The sequence below is a fragment of the Epinephelus moara genome, chromosome 4 (assembly GCF_006386435.1).
Source record: "Epinephelus moara isolate mb chromosome 4, YSFRI_EMoa_1.0, whole genome shotgun sequence".
In the NCBI taxonomy this organism is placed as follows: domain Eukaryota; kingdom Metazoa; phylum Chordata; class Actinopteri; order Perciformes; family Serranidae; genus Epinephelus; species Epinephelus moara.
Window position 1 is genome coordinate 38,473,924 of NC_065509.1, and position 16,548 is coordinate 38,490,471.

The 16,548-nt window shown below is 42.0% G+C and overlaps 1 protein-coding gene across 2 annotated transcripts in view; it reads right to left on the minus strand.

Moving 5' to 3' along the window:
- ankrd50 (ankyrin repeat domain 50) overlaps nucleotides 1–16,548 on the minus strand; it is a 59,120-nt gene that overhangs the window by 8,244 nt on the left and 34,328 nt on the right. The gene's annotated exons all lie outside the window — the stretch shown is intronic.

Sequence of the window (16,548 nt, forward strand, 5' to 3'; positions counted from 1 at the left end):
TTGATTCTAATAAAAATACACTCTTAGGTCGGACTTAAAGGGACAGTTCATCCCAAAATCAAAAACATATTTTTCCTCTAACCTGTAGTGCTATTTATCAAGCTTGATTGTTTTGGTGTGAGCTCCTGAGTGTCAGAGATATCAGCTGTAGAGATGTCTGCTTTCTCTCCAATGTAATGGAACTACACTGCACTCAGCTTGTGGTGCTCAAAGCGCTAAAATACATTTGAAAAACCCAACAGCAATGTCTCTTTGCAGAAATCATGACCTGGTTACTCAAGGTAATCCACAGACCTTGTTGTGAGCAGTTTCATGTAGGAACTATTTTCTTTTCTTCTAAACTACACTTGCCAACCGAATAACTGTGCAGAAGGAAGCGTGCATCTACTCATTGGATGAATGTTGTGTTTGTGACAGCGCAAGATATGAACATAAATAGCGTCCTCCTCGGCTGAGCTGTAATGTCAATTGGCTCGGTGATGTCAGGTGAGCTAGCATTGCTTCCTTATGCACGGTAATACCCACACAGTTAGTGAGTGTAGTTTGATAGAAAGAAAATAGTTCCTACATAAAACTGCTTTGAGCACCACAAGCCCAAAATTCTTTCATGGAGGTGGTTAGATGGGGCCACTTAAAATCTTGGGGTGCCACATCAAAACCAAAAGCCGTACCTGAATGTCAAGAATTTGCCTATGCTGTTGTAGTATATAGACTAGTTGAAAACTATGTTACTATAAAGCTCAGTTCAGAACAAAGATTTGCGATGAGACGAGTTGAAACAAACTACTTGCAACACGCCATTCTGCAACATCCTAAAAACCTGCTGGTTCACAACAATGCAACAACATGATGAGGTGTATCATCTCTAGTCAACAACTCTGTACTTCCGTTCTGATTTGCAGCTTTTCAGGATTATTTTGTGGCTGAATATAATTTGTAAAAAGAAGTGTCTACAAAAAACGTGCGTCTAAAAAGACGCCAGAAAAACGCCCGTTTGAAAAGACCCTTGAACACCGGTCAGACGCGCCATATCATAGGAAAATAATGGTTTTACTGGCGTCCCGTTTCTTGCGTTTCATCTCGGTGTGATCGCTCCCTAAGAGACACTCGTGGGTACTCATAGAACCATTCATCATTCAGATAGCTTGAGGTGAGAGTTCAAAGGACCTCTTTGAAAAAGGCCGTGTCAGTTGCTGTCTCGACAACATTTAGCCTAAATATGGAGCGCATTTTAGCCCGCTTCCTGACAACCAGTGCTGACATGGTTGGTTCCAATGGATGCCCAAGATTGTCTAGTTTTACAAGATACCACTTCCTTAGCGCTACAGCCTCTTAAATACAGTAATATCAGCCTCCAAATATTTCCACCAGGGGGTGCCAATGGGGCGCCAGCAAGGCATAAAGCTGAGTGCCATCTAGTTCCATTATATTTGAAAGAAGGCAGATATTGCTACGGTCGATATCTCCAATAGACGACAACTTACAACTTGATAAATAGCACTACAGGTAAGAGGAAACATGTATTTTTTATTCTAGGGTGAACTGTCACTTTAATAATTCACTAATCTTTTATGGTAGGTAATTTGTGCTGATTAGAGAGTTGACAATCACAGACATGCAGGGGTTAGGTTTCTGTGATTTCAGCAATCTAAACAAACCTGAGATATGTGTAAAAACAAACCTCCCTATTAAAAAAGATCTGTATTCTGCCTGTTAGGAATATTCATGTCTATAAATGTAATTAAATCTATGACAAGAGGGCAGCTGTGCAAACCTTTTAAATTAATAAAGCTGTAAAGTATCATTCTCCAGCATTATACCATATAATTGCTCACTCATTACTAAAACTCAATGGTCCTAACCCACTTTCAGTCTGTCTTTGTTTTCAGTGACTGAGGGTATTATCCTCCCTCCCCTTAACCCTCTTTTCACCGGCTCCATGACCCCCTGTACCAGACACATGAACAGTAAGCATGCAGAGCAGCTATAGGTAAGTAAAAACACTCAGGCACTTGGACCTTTCAGACCTAAAAAACATTAACAGTGTTGTGTATACGCTCCTAAAAGCTGACTGATTCTTCATTCTGACAGCGCCATGAGCCGAACTGTAACAGGTCATTAAGAGTCAGGCGATGAACTCTTTCAGGTTTGTATCAAAAGATACAGAAACACTTGAAGGCACCACATGTTCTTAAGGTGCATTCCTGTTTTTAGTGTACTCCTCCGGCTCAGACTTCAAGCACTGAAGATCACATTTCAGCCTATCATGCAACCATCAGAGGATTTCCCACTCTTCCTCTTCTCATTTTCTCGAACCTTTTGTTTCATGTCAGGTTCTTGGTGCTCTTTTGTTTAGCTTAAAGGCCAAACCTGCTGATGCTTCCTTCCCCTGCTTTTCAGGTTAACGCACAATCATAAGTGCCTCAGTTGACACTGGTATCACATTTACATTTACAATGTACGTTTAAAGATCCAATGCCTGGTATGATCCCATGCCCTTGTGTGTGACTCGCTGTCACTGGCCAGTCCTTCTACTCCATCTGGACCCAATCCTTCTTTGGATATTCTGGGTCTGTTCCAGCTGGGACAGGAAACCCACTGGCTGAGAGCGGGGAAGAGGCCATTAACGGGGGAAAACAAGGACAAAAAAAAAGAAACACTATTTTATAACCAGCCAGTGACTGAAGCAAAGTGTGACATTTAGTATTTTGTCTCGATGTTGATTTGTTCTATTCACAGAGGGACTAAGAAAAACATTGCGTGTGCATTACAGCCCAAATCTGGAGATATTGCTCTATCATGAATATTTTCTCAGGGGAACAAAAGAAAAAAGGCTTCTGTGCTGTAGTTTATGATAAACAGTTTCTCCAACATTCCAGGGTTGCTGACACACCAATTATGAAGATACTGTGACTAGGAACGCTGGAGGAGGGAGGAGACAGACATTTCACTGCAGTCACCATCAAAACAAGACCTTTGCTGGATAAAAACATATAAACAATGAATTTCTACAGTGGGGCTGGACGAGATTAAAATTCCCCTACTGAAGACATTACTTTAAGAAAAACAACGACATACAAAATTAAGAGATGCCCATAGTTATAAATATCTATGGACTGGAGGTGCATGTGCTGCAATACCAGTAAGTGGTCACAATAAATGTATAGATAGTAGGAATGTCGACAGTTAACCAGTAATCAGTTAACCACAGAGATTACATTTTTGACCAGGTATGCATGTCAGTTTGTAGGTTAATATGGCTGCTCTTCATATTACATCACTGTACACCTCCTGGGTCTCGTGGAAGCTAGTGGCGCCGCTCATTCAGCAATTACTGCCAGTAACACCTCCACGACCCAACAGCATTGCTGAAGAAACACTGTGCCCTGGTCTCCTACCAGGTCACCCTGATGAGTAAGCGGCTTAATTTTGAGCTGCAAACCTTCTTTAGCATTACCTATGTTAGCTCTGTTAGCACCGTTAGCAGTGTCAGCACAGCTAGTGGTGCTAACATAGTTAACAATGCTAAAGGTTTGTGTGGATTGAAATGAAACTGCTTACTCACCATGGTGACCTATGGGGAGTCAGGAACGTGGCCACCATGTTTCCACAGCAGCGCTGTTGGTAGGTCTTGCCATCTGGACAGTGTTACCAGCGGTAATTGGCAAATGACCAGCATTGCTAGCTAACATTGGCTTCCACCTGACCTGGGTGGTGCACAGTGCAGAGCAAGGCCAATGTTAGCTACCGTAAATCTTCAATTAAAAGCCTATTCTCAATTATACGCCGGGTCTCTTTTACTAGCCTGATGTGGCTCCACATTTTGACAAATAAAGGCCTGTCTCAATTAGAGGCCTGGTCTGGTTGCCAAGCAGTTTATTTTATGGATGTTATTTGGATATATAAAACCGGATTGTTAAGGTCCACTGATCAAAAGAATCAAAAGTGTCTTTGATAAAAATGAATCCAAGTCATAAAGTGGTGTTGTGTCAGTATGCCGGGTATACCTACAAAGCAGTCCTCGGATCCCTTCACAGACAATTTAACACCCATTCACACCTGGACCCATCTAACCCTAATGACACACATGATGGCTGGGTGGGTCATCGGCTCACACATGACCTCAATAACTCTGTAAGAGTTCACATCCACACAGAGTTTAAAGCCTGCGACTCCGCACCAGTCCGTTAGAACTGAAGAAGCTTCTTGGATGAGAGGTGAAACATCTTCAAGAAACTCAAGCAAGTCCAGATGCCTATGATATAGCACTTACGATTCTGCATGTTAATGAGGCTAGCTGGCTCTCTGTCAGCAAAGCCATCACAAAATAAAAGGCAAGACATTTACATCAGGGAACGTTAGAATTTCACCACCTCTAAGTGGATAAAGCTCTGAAATGCACTGCCAAAAATATTCTTTTCATTTGGTCTAAAACCAAAGAATGACCAAACAGGCGCATTTGCATTCTTTGGAGTGGACATCTTTCCTGCTGGAGTTAGGGCTTTATGGGTAATTAATTAAGCACCGTGTCAGACATTAGCTAGCAAGTAACTGTTTCTGATGCACTACAACAATGTGGTACGGCATATTTAACGCAAGAGAAAAAGACCATGCCAACCAATATTGTAATGAGGGATAATATTGTGCATAGTAGAGCTGTAACAATAACTGGATTAGTTGTTAACTAGTAAATTAATCGCCAACTAATTTGACAGTTGATGAATTGGCTTCATTTTTTAAGAGAACATAATTCTCTAAATCCAGACCTTTAATATTTTGAATATTTTCTAGTTTCTTTACTCCTCAGTAAACTGAATATCTTTGGGTTAGTGGACAAAACAAGACATTTGAGGACGTTATCTTGGACTTCGGGAGACATTGACATTTTATAGACCAAACAACTAATTGGTTAATCGAGAAAAGACCGATTTGACACTGATGATAATCGTTAGCCGCAGCCCTGTTCTATAGGCAGAAATTCCAGCACAGAACTCGAAGTGTCCTCCTGTCAGAGCGCACAAAGAGACCTCTTCTTTCAGTTGCACACATGCTAGAAGATGACCTATAATTTCCACTTTAGTCATCAGCAGACATCACTTCATACGGCTTGGATGTCAAGTCATGGCATTATTACTGCCCCACTCCTGCAGATAAAGCACTAAAACAACCACAGGGGGAAAGACGTCCAACCTGCATTTGATGACTGTGGTGTAACAGGAACTACTATTAAGTACTACACAAGAATGCAAGAACTTGCATTGGCTACAAACGTTCAGACGCCTTCCAAGAACCATTTTCTTTCTTTCCAAAACCAAACAGTCATGAGGGTCTCAGTTTTGCACCATTATAAGTGGCAAACTGTAGCTGAGTATTGTGTGTGTTCAGGCTATTTATGTGTGTGTGACTGAGAGAGGATGGTTCAGAGTCTGAACAAAAGCGACTGCTAAACAAGCAACAAATGACACATTCATCGGGGTGAGGGATGCAGCTCCCGAGTACAGGCCTCTGAGCCAGCTGCTGCTCGTTACAGAACTGGATACCAGCCACGAGAGACAGAGCCCCGCACACAAAAGAGGGACTGTTTGCCTTCTAGATTAATTTTTCAGATGACAAACGAGGCGGCGTGTGTGCATGCGTGTTGAGAAATTAGAGGTCCGAGCTCATCAGCCAAGATTTTCAGAATGGCAGCGTCTCTGATTCGGCACGTTCTTTGCGAGACACCATCTTAGGTCATCTGATCCATAAAGAAAACAGAAACCCAAACCTCGCTGCCCCTCTCCTCAGGCTCTCCAGTAAACCCGCGCTCGACAAACGTCTGTTCAACAGCTGCAGCGTTCCCGGCTCCAAAAAACATGAGAGCGCCAACCTCCTAAACACAAGTATGTGGATGAGAGTCGGCTCCAACGGTCTGCAAACAACAGGCCTTTGAAAAGAGTGCTGCTAGTTAATCTTTAAAAAATACAGCTCCTCGTTTGATTACATACACTCTCTAATTTCTACTCTAACAGACAAATGGAGATAACACTTTCTATTTTATCTTGGATAAATGTGGCTTATTCACAAGTGAGAAAAGACAAAGCTTTGACTCTAATGGGGCCCTAACTCAACTGTGCAAAGATAACTGTTGCAGGAGAAAATCATTTGAGATTAGCAGCTACATTTTATGTGTACTGTATATTTCCTGCGTTCCTAAACCACCACCAGGTGAGACGCTGAAATGATTACACTTTAACAATTAATTTATGTGAGGCAAGAGGCAGAGCACATGAAAACACTCCTGCCCTAACACGCCTCTTGGTGAATTTCAAACAGGATGTAAAAAGGGTTTCCAGTTAAACCTGTTGTGGTGCAACTGAATGGAGCGGCCGGGGTGCAGGGTGGGGCAAACAGGAATACGTTTAACAAACTGAAGCCTTTTTCAAACAGTGAATAGAACGCAACATTGCTGGCTTCATCTGTCTGTTGAAGTGACAGCGTTCTGTCATTCAGACATTGGTGACTTTTACGTTGATGTTCCTCAAGGCTTATTTCAGACATGACGGGACAATAACAGAATGAGCTGCATGCTCGTGTAATATTTGTCACCTAATGAGACAGAGAGGGAGGGAGGGAGAACAGCGGTGAGTCAAGAGTTATGATAGGAGTCTTTTCTGTTTTCTCTCCATCACTGATGGATTTTAAAACTTATTTTGCCACTGAAGCCTTAATGACCAATGTAAGCACGAGGGATGCTCGGCATGGCTTCTGACAGTAAAGCTTCCAAAACATTTTCACATCACTTTGATCATATAATGTTATTAATTGGGTTGGGCCGGTGTAAAAAAAACAAAATTGGGCTCTCCCTTCAGCCAGCTGCCACCTTATTTGGTTTTTGTAGTGAAATAATTAGGTATCCTCGAGATAATTTCTCATTCTAACTTCATTAATCAGCCATTCCTCATCCACTGCAGGGCATTCAAAGTGAGCAACAGAAATTACTAGAGACACCTCTTTTGTCTGCCTCAGATCCAAAGTGTTGCCATACTGTCTGACTTTTAGTTTTCTTGAAGATTAAGGTGGATTTATACTCCGTATATACTGCGTCAGCTCTTTGCAGAGCCTACGCTGTAGCCTACACTGTTGTGAGCATTTATATTTGTGCGGTGGTGTGTCTGTGTCACTCTGCAGTTACACCTCCAAAACACTAGTGGGCAGAGTGTGAAATGCTGTAAGGTTTAGTTGATTCAAAACACACATTAAACACACATTAAACACACATTAAACATGGCTTAATAGAGACAGTTTCAAACACAAGTACACAAATCAGCTTCACTATAACTCGCAGCATTCACAGACAAACACTTGTCTTTATCTGGACACATTTTCCCCACAAATACAACATGCTAATGTTATTAGCACAAGCCTATGGCATTTTACATTGTATAAATTAGCCTAGCAGCTAGCTGACTTTTCCTCTACTCAAATGAAGCCAAGGACAACATCAACATTTAACAAAGGTAATGCTACAAAATTCGGCTCCATTACAACTCACAAGGTTCACTGACAAAACAACTGTCTTATACTAAACACGTTTTCACTCCCTACTTTTTAATTTGCCAGAATGTGTCATAATGAGAAATGTCAGTTCAGCCGTTGTGCATAAAATCAAACCAGTTTAAGCTCGGACACTGGAAGAGTAAAACAGAAGAACTTCCTAGTAAACAAACACATTGCTATCAGCTCTTCCACCCACCTCTACTGAAATCTGATTTCTGCTGCCTGTTTTACAATATTATGCACAAGCATGAATGACAGGGCGATAATTTAAGACTCTCAAAGAAGTAAAGAGTTTTGCTGGATATTAATTCATTCACTGAACATTACAAATGCATATGAGAGACTGCTGGTCAGACTATTACAAAAGAGTTTTTTTAATCTCTTCCCTGGTGACTCTGGGACAGGAAAACATTTTTAACGGACTGATCAGATATGAGGAGACTGATCTCTGAAACGCCTGAAAATTGGCTTTTTCAGTGTTTCCTAGTTAAGTAAACTGATTTTGTGCACAAGAAAAAGGAAAGGGGGCTTTCCAGGACAGCTCAAGTAAAACATCAATATCAATCGTGTGCAAAACACATCCAAAATTATGAAAAAAGCTGCTGTCTATGTGATTTTGAATGACAGGAGCTCATTAAGATGGTGACAAGAGACTGAGTCATGAGGCTGCACACCTGGTCACATGTGTATGGCTTCACTCACTGTATCCAATAATGGATGTCTCTCTAAGAGAGTTGTAACTATATATCATGAAGCTTCTTGCAGCTGCACAGATGACTGGAAATTTCATCCATGTGAAGAAATTCCAAAAGAGAAGTGAAATAACAGATTGTTAAACCACAAAAACGCACCCATCAGATGGTGCCCAAAGGACATAAACAGTGTCCACTAGTTATGGGCAGTTTAAGGGACTTCCATCATCGATTACCTGCAAAAATCTAACCTAAGAATAGGAGTATAAATTGGACAACAACAGAAAACAAGTACAATTTGTAATTTGTTAACTTAACAACCAGACCCCAGTTAGCCTGTCCTTCCAGGATGCTGCGACAATCAACACAACTTCAGGCAGTCCGTATGAATTCTGCGCAACCTTGCAATTTTGTCAAAGCTGTTTTACCATTGGTGGGAGATGAACAGCTCAGTGTCGCTGCTGCGGGGCTTCTGCCTAGGTGGCAAAATATGACAACTAGGGATGAGATCATGTTGTGCTGTATTAGCTTGTGCTAACTGGCAGAGAGAGAAGGAGAGTGGCTTGTGGAGATGGTTCTTCGGTGTTGCGTTGAACGGCTGTGGCCTATGACAGCATTTAAAGCTAACATAAGAAACCTCAGCGAACTTTCTGTTGCTGCCATTACATAGGTTTGATACAGCACTGAGGGATCGTCTCTGAGCTGCTCTCCTCCAGGTCAGTTTAACGTCTGCCAGGTTAGCACAAGCTAACAGCAGACACCTAGGTATTACCCCTCAGTATTGTTAGTCATGTGATGCTAACGGTTAGCCATGTCACTGTGTGTGTGTGTCTGTGTGTGTGTGGACTTAAACCAGCTGTCGTAATAACATGATAAACAGAAAGAGAGCAACAGCAGCACAAGCTCTTCATTGATTTTACCCATTCAAAATAGTAAATAAATATGTCATGCTCACATGTGGTAGGTTGGGGGCAATTAGTCTATATGTTGAACAAATACTGATGCCCGAAGTAAGTACTCGAGTACTCAAACCCATCCGATGTGTGAACTTCATTCAAACATTTACCAAATTCTGTAACTGAAGAAAAAGTAGAGCTTGCACAGTCATTAGTCCCTTTTTCATGTTAGTTTAAAAAGTAATACGTGTGCTAAATATATCCCATGATCCTCAGCACCATAAAGCCTATTTTATTTAAAACCTGCATTAAAAAACCTCCTCCTTGACAACCTAAAATAATTTGTCACTGCAGAAACAGCTCCTGAGTCTACATGTTGGCAGTAAGCTCTTGTAGTGCTGGGAGTTTCCTGCCCCACACAGGATCACATTTCCTCAAACCCTGCCCGTGTTTTGTTCATCATTACACTGGCTGACCTCGCGGCGACCTCGTTTAGCCCTACCAGCACATGTTTCCATTCACCTGCACAAGAAACTACTAAGTCAAGCATGTCAGTCAAACAAGCCATTATCTGCTACCAACGTACGGAGCCAGGAAGGTCTGGAACCATTTTAAAGGATTTCAACAAAATGTCCAGGCAACAGTTTTAGCGTAAGGAGAGGTGCGGCGGCGTGCTGTAAAATCAGGCACTTGCAAAGTCATCCTTGGCATGTCGGTCAAGAGGCAGTGTGGTATTAAAAAAAAAAAAAAAACTCTTAACTTTAAAGGCTTCTACCCCTGCAGCGAAACCAGCCAGGAATTCCATTGCATTTATTGCAACTACAGTTAAATTAAGACTAAATTAAAATACCCTTCAATTAAAGCAAAATCTGACATGTCTCACTCTGTATTGCAGCCAAGAAATAAAAAAAATCTGAAGCCTATAAAAATGTGGCAGGGGCATGCCACATACCAAAGGGCATCACCTCAGGAAGAAAGAGGCCAGCCGGTTCGTCCGCCATGTTTGGAGTCGTGTTACTGCAGTGGAGCACCCAAGGTGTTACAGATACAGACACGGTAGACCTGTAATTTGCCCGGCTGTCAGACTGCATGGTGGTAAATTACAGTATTCAGCAAGGATTATGGTCTTCAGCTCATCCAAAGTGAGGCTCGACATGCAGCCTCACAGACGACAACTTGTACATGAATATGGACATAAATCAGCTTGTCTGTGTAAGCCAATTTCAAGAAAGGGGGAGTTAAGCTAATTAAATATGTTGTCCTTGCTCTCGTTACCCAGGCATCGAAGCACAGAGACGATCAATACGGAAAACTCTAAGAAGAGAGGACAGAGAGGGCTTTTTATTATGTTTTGGTGGCAGGATTGTGCTCTTTTGGTTTAGTGTTGTGCAGTTTAGTCTCTCTGATGACCGCCGCAGCCCAGAACGTATTAGAATTGGTTTTAAAGCATTAAATAAAGACTTTTTAATTTTCAGCCCTGAGCTCTTTCCCCTTTCAGATCAAAAGCTGTTCTTGGCATCTCCTCTCTCATAAAACTTACAATTTTATGCCATAGTTAAGTTTGAATTCATCTGTGTTCGTACAGCTCTATATCCAATCGTCTAAATTATGCCGCAAAATGTCATTTACTGGGGAGTCGGTAAGCAGAGCCATCTTTGTCTCTCTTCAGGGAGCATTCCACAGCCCAGAAGAAATAAACCGTCCTCGCTGCTTTATGACTGTGTTTGTGTTGTCAGTCAGCCAGATGATCTCGTTGTCCCTCCAGCGAGGTCTCACATCGGACCAAAAAGAAAAGTATACAAAAAAAACAACATACATCCAGGGAGATGTTAAGAGTTTTGTTGACCTTTTTGCAGAGGAACGACTGTGCCCTGTGTTGGATTCACCCGCAGGCCTTGGGACAAAGGGCTGCTCAGAGAGGTGGAGGAGGGCGCATACTTTAAACAGGGCTGCTCTTTTCATTTGTGATCATTGGTGGTAAATCAGGTCTGTCTCTTGGCGGGTTGGGTAAAGAAAGCTCCATTCACGGTGGGCAGAGCGGAGGTGGAAGATGTGGTTCAAGTGCTGGGGTGGGCTACCCTCCCTCCAAAAGAGAGGCAAATACAGGAAACAAAAACACAGACCCACCCCACAGTCTCATAATGTCCTCAAAGTGCAGCTTTTATTGTACAATAGATGTGGAATTTGTAACGACTTATCTACATACTGTGGGGTACACTCTCAGAAATAAGGGTTCTTTCTAAAGGGCTGAGGTTGTACCCAGAACCATTAGCTTCTTTGAGGGTTCTTTATAAGACCAAAGGCTCTCAAATGTTAAAATAATGACCCATGTTTCAAATGGTATTGTAAATTTAGATGTATTGGAAAACCCCTTAATGAATTCATTGTAATTGGTTAATATGGTCTTTTTTTACAGGTACCTAGTACCTGCCATTTTACATTCAATCCTACTGCACCACTGAATAGTAATGAAACCGCAGAACCAAGCGCTGTTCATATATATACCTACAAAAAGTAATGCACAAGAATTCATACATGACTAATGTAATCACAGGCTAGTAATTCATGTATAACTTGCTCCATTCACTTGACCAATGCGCTGACAGGAGTAAAAATGCAAGTAGTACAAAGGGTGAAAGTTTGTATAAGAAGGCAAGTTGGGAGGGTGGATGGGTCAAACCATCACAGGACTTTACCCCAGGAGACCGGTGTTTGGGTCTCTTAGGAAACCAAGTGAACTTTGACTTAGTTTAAGGTATGTCATCATCATGTTTCTTTTCCTAAAACTAACCTACGCAAGTTGGACAATGCATTTTCATGAAATAACATATAAACAGTTGTATGAAGATATTTTGCCAGTAGCAGTGATTTTGTAAAAATTCCACCCCCTAAAAATGTGACTGTGAAATACACGTTTTGTGGGTTACACTTGACCACATCAGCCTCTGGCCTTTAGGAACCTCATGAAGCCTAAAGGCCCGAACATACTCGGGCGTACTATAAGTGGAGCGGACTCCGCGAGGAATGTCGGGCGTACTATAAGTGGAGCGGACTCCGCGAGGAATGTCCGCAGTCATTCGGGCTTTCATAGTCAAGTGCACTTCCGCGTTGTAGTTTCCTGTAAAGATGTCCATGAAAAATCCCCGCGATGTGAAAAATACATGCCGAGCAGTCACTGGTGCGTGAAGCGGAGTCCGTGCGGTCGTAAAATCTGAGCTTTGCGCGCACAGGGCTTGCGGACGTCCACTTTGAGTTAGGGCTGTCAACGAATATTCTAAATTCGAATTTAAATTCGAATTTGAAAAAAAATGGACCTTCGAATGAGAAAACTGATATTCGATTGTGGAGGAAAAAAACACCGCCGCAGCTGTCCTCTTTGCGAGTCGGAGGTGGGAGCGGCCACGGAGCTGCGCGTTGGGTGCAGCCGGTGTGGATGACACAATCGGTTAACATGGGCACCGAAAGGCTTCGCTTCTCGGCGCTTCGAGGCTATTCACAGCACTTCCGCGGGCGGTGTGGCCTGACGGGTCAGGGGGGGGAGGGGGGCGAGCGAGAGGTCTGCGGTTGTTTATAACGTAATGTTATAGATAATTGTTTTATGTGTTTTAATGTGTAGTTATGTAAATGTTTTCAAAGACATTTATGTTGAAATAAAAATACCTACAAGTTGTTATGTTTCCTTGTATTAATACATATACAAGTATGTTTCCTTGTATTAGTTTGCCCTCTTGTGGACATAATGCGAAAAAAAAATAATAATTTGAATGGTTCGAACCTATGAGTTATTTTTAGAAGGAATATTCGAACGTCATTTTTGAGCAATTTTGACAGCCCTACTTTGAGTCTGCGCGGACCTCCGCAGAGTCCGCTCCTTGTACGTTCCGCCCGAGTATGTTCGGGCCTTAAAGCTGCTGGATGTGGTTCCCTGTTAAACCTGTTAAACTAAGACCATGATTAGTGGGAGAGGTCTATGGGTAATGTAGTCAATTACTATTTGTAGAATCCCCGCTGGTTGGGTTTTAGATGAAACCCTTGGCGTATGAGAGGGTTCCTGGTAGAAACGCTTGGGTGGGTTCTTGTTTGCACCCTCAGAAGGTGGAAAGGTTCTGGATATCACTAGGACTGACCCAAAAAATTTGAAGCTTCGAAGCTTTGTTCGATGGCACGGGATTCGATTGTGAAAAAAAAAATAAAATCCAATATTCACCCTTTTTTCTCCCATTTTTTGGGGGGACCTTGAACGCAACACCATCTCCAAGAAGGAAATAGAAAGCCCGACGTGCAATGAATGGAGACCTATTACCCTGCTTGAACACAGACAACTACATTCTTTCAACAATGTGACTCAAAATAATGATAAAATAGATTTTGAGTCTGGTGTCAGTGACACATGCTGCTCTGACTGCATCTGTCTGCTTGCGCTGCAGTGCGCGCCGAGGGTTTTAATTTTTAGTGTTAAATCAAAAGTTAAACACTACTTATCAGCAACCAGAAGTGTTTTTTTCATTTGTGAATATTTTAATCTCAATTCTAGGGTTGCAAGAAACTACATTTTCATTATAATTTGTAAGTTATTAACTTTTTTGGACTTTCGTCGAAGGCTTCGATTTAAAATCGATCTGAGCTGCGAAGCTTCGATTTTCAAAAATGAAATTGAAGGTCAGCCCTAGATATCACACACAGAGAGGATCTGAGGTGGAAACAATTAAATCGCAGAAGGGTTCTCTGTACAACCTCTAATAAAGGGTACTAGGTGGAACCTTTGATAGATGGTTCTGGGTTAGGGATGTCAATGAATACATTTTTGACCGCTTACACATGTTGATCTATAGGTGAATTTTGCTGCTTTCAAGTTAACCACACTGCACACCACTCGGGTCTGGTGGGAATCAGCTAGTAGCACTGCTCATTCTGCAATTACCGCTAGTAACGCCGTCCAGCATTGCTGAGGAAACATTGTACTCCTGTTCACCTTGGTTCACTCACCAGGCTACCTGGATGGAGACCGGAGGATGGCCACCATGTTTTTCAGAGCAACGCATTACCAGCACTATTTGAAGAATAAGCTGCACCACCGAATGGTGCACAGTTTAGAGCATCCAAGCCTAATGTTAGCTAACTAGTAAAAACCTGAGGGTGGACAGTGGGCATTGTGTTTCTGCACGTTAAAGAAGCTAGTCAGCAGACACTGACATTACAAACCATCAAAATTTCACCACCTCTAAACAGATAGCGCTTTGAAATGCAGCGCTGAAGTTCACTGACTCAGTGGATCACCAGACAAAAAGGAAAGGCCTCTTGTATTTCGTGTCTTTTAGCTTTTTTTCTTGAAAAAATTTACCGCTTAGTTAGTGGTTAATGCATATTGGGCTATCAAAAGTAAAATGAACTGAAACTGACATCCCTATTCCAGATATAACCCTTCATGTTGAGTTCTAAGTAGAACCCTCTGGAAGAAACCCTTAAGCACCTTTATTTCCAAGAGTGTACGGAAGAAGACCTGCTGATTACTTTTGGGTAAAAAACTCATGTGTCATCTGAGGAAGGAAATGAGTAAACCCCGCATCAAAATGCCTCACAGGATGAGTGTCTTCCTAAAGTGGCCACATGCTCCTGTAACATTCCTCAGACGGAGCCAGAAATAAACCGTCTTAATTACAGCTGTGATTCATAACTAAGAGGAGCTTTTATGTGTGGTTTTCTGTGTATATGAGTGGCTATTTTCCAGGTTTCTTGCTGGTACACCCCCCGACGCCTGCCAAGTGCCCCCTGCGACCAACTGGAAGAACCTTTGAGTCAAATTGAAAAAGAATGAAAATAATAATGTATTTTATGATAGTGGAAATCAATCTAATTGAAGCTGCTGTAACAGGAATGTGGTTGTTTAAGGGGAGCTATTATCTTTCACGGCTCCACACACTGATACTATATTATTATAACTACTGGCACTGCAGTTGACAAATCCATGCCTTCTCCATCCTTCCTCATCCCTCGCTCATGTTGGCTTTTCTCTCAAAATCCTAAGTACAGCTTGCACAAGGTTTTGTTTTGTGTTTCCCTTAAACTGCTCTGTATCATTGTCATCTACCTCCTCCCGTATTCGCGGATTAGTCACGACATGCTTCCACGCGGGAGGAGAGATTTGAGTGGCAATACTCTGCTCGCGCTGATTATCTCAGATCTTAACACACGCTTTTTTACCTCCATAGGGCTGCGTTCTGATTGTCTGTAAAATAGCCAGGTTGGATGAGACAAAGAATCTGATCGAGTCTTTTATCTCCTCTTTAGGTAGTCTATATATCTAATTATTTTTTTTCTGGGCATTTCACACCTTTATTTGAAAGCCAACAGTGAAGAAATGACAGGAAATGAGAGGAGAGAGCTGGGGAGTGACATCCTCTGCCAGAGTTTTGGTTCTTTGAATGTCTTTGAGGTTTAGTTCTTAAATATAAAGTAATCTGCAACTTTTCTACTTAATTAAAAGTTAATGAGTTCATCCAGGGATCTGATAAGCAAATTCAATACTGAATTCAGATTCAATAAAACGGTGTCAATCCCAAACCCTACCTCTCAATTTCTAAAAGGATTAATTAAGATTATTTGAAGTAGGGTTGTATGTTATCCATAGTCACTGCATTACATACAGTAGATGTCAGTCAGCATGGCCCCAGTTTAGAGAAGCAGACAGGAGGATTGACACTTAAAGGGATAGTGCACCCACAAATGAAAATTCAGCCATTATCTACTCACCCATATGCCGAGGGAGGCTCAGGTGAAGTTTTAGAGTCCTCACATCACTTGTTGAGATCCAAGGGGAGAGGAGGTAGCAACACAACTCCACCTAATGGAGGCTGACGACGCCCCAGATTCAAACATCCAAAAACACATAATTGAAACCACAAAATATCTCCATACTGCTCGTCCGTAGTGATCCAAGTGTCCTGAAGCCCCGACATAAAAAAGTTGTTTGGAAAAACGTCATTTGAACTTTTTATATCTGGGCTTCAGGACACTTGGATCACTACGGACGAGCAGTATGGAGATATTCTGTTGTTTCAGTTATGTGTTTTTGGACGTTTGAATCTGGGGCAGCCTCCATTAGGTGGAGTTGTGTTGCTACCCCCTCCCCCCTTGGATCTCCGCAAGTGATGTGAGGACTCTAAAACTTCACCTGAGCCTCCCTCGGCATATGGGTGAGTAGATAATGGCTGAATTTTTATTTTTGGGTGCACTATCCCTTTAAGCTAAGCAATCTACTGCTGTGGATGGGGACCACCTCAAAAGTCAATATCAGTTTAAGTGCACGCTATATTTAGAATATTTTCACTGCTTTACATTACTGTCAGACAGCAATATCCGACGATGAACTGAAGCTGTTGTGTCTGTTTTTTTAAAGCCAGACTCCAATGGAAAAACAGTGATTT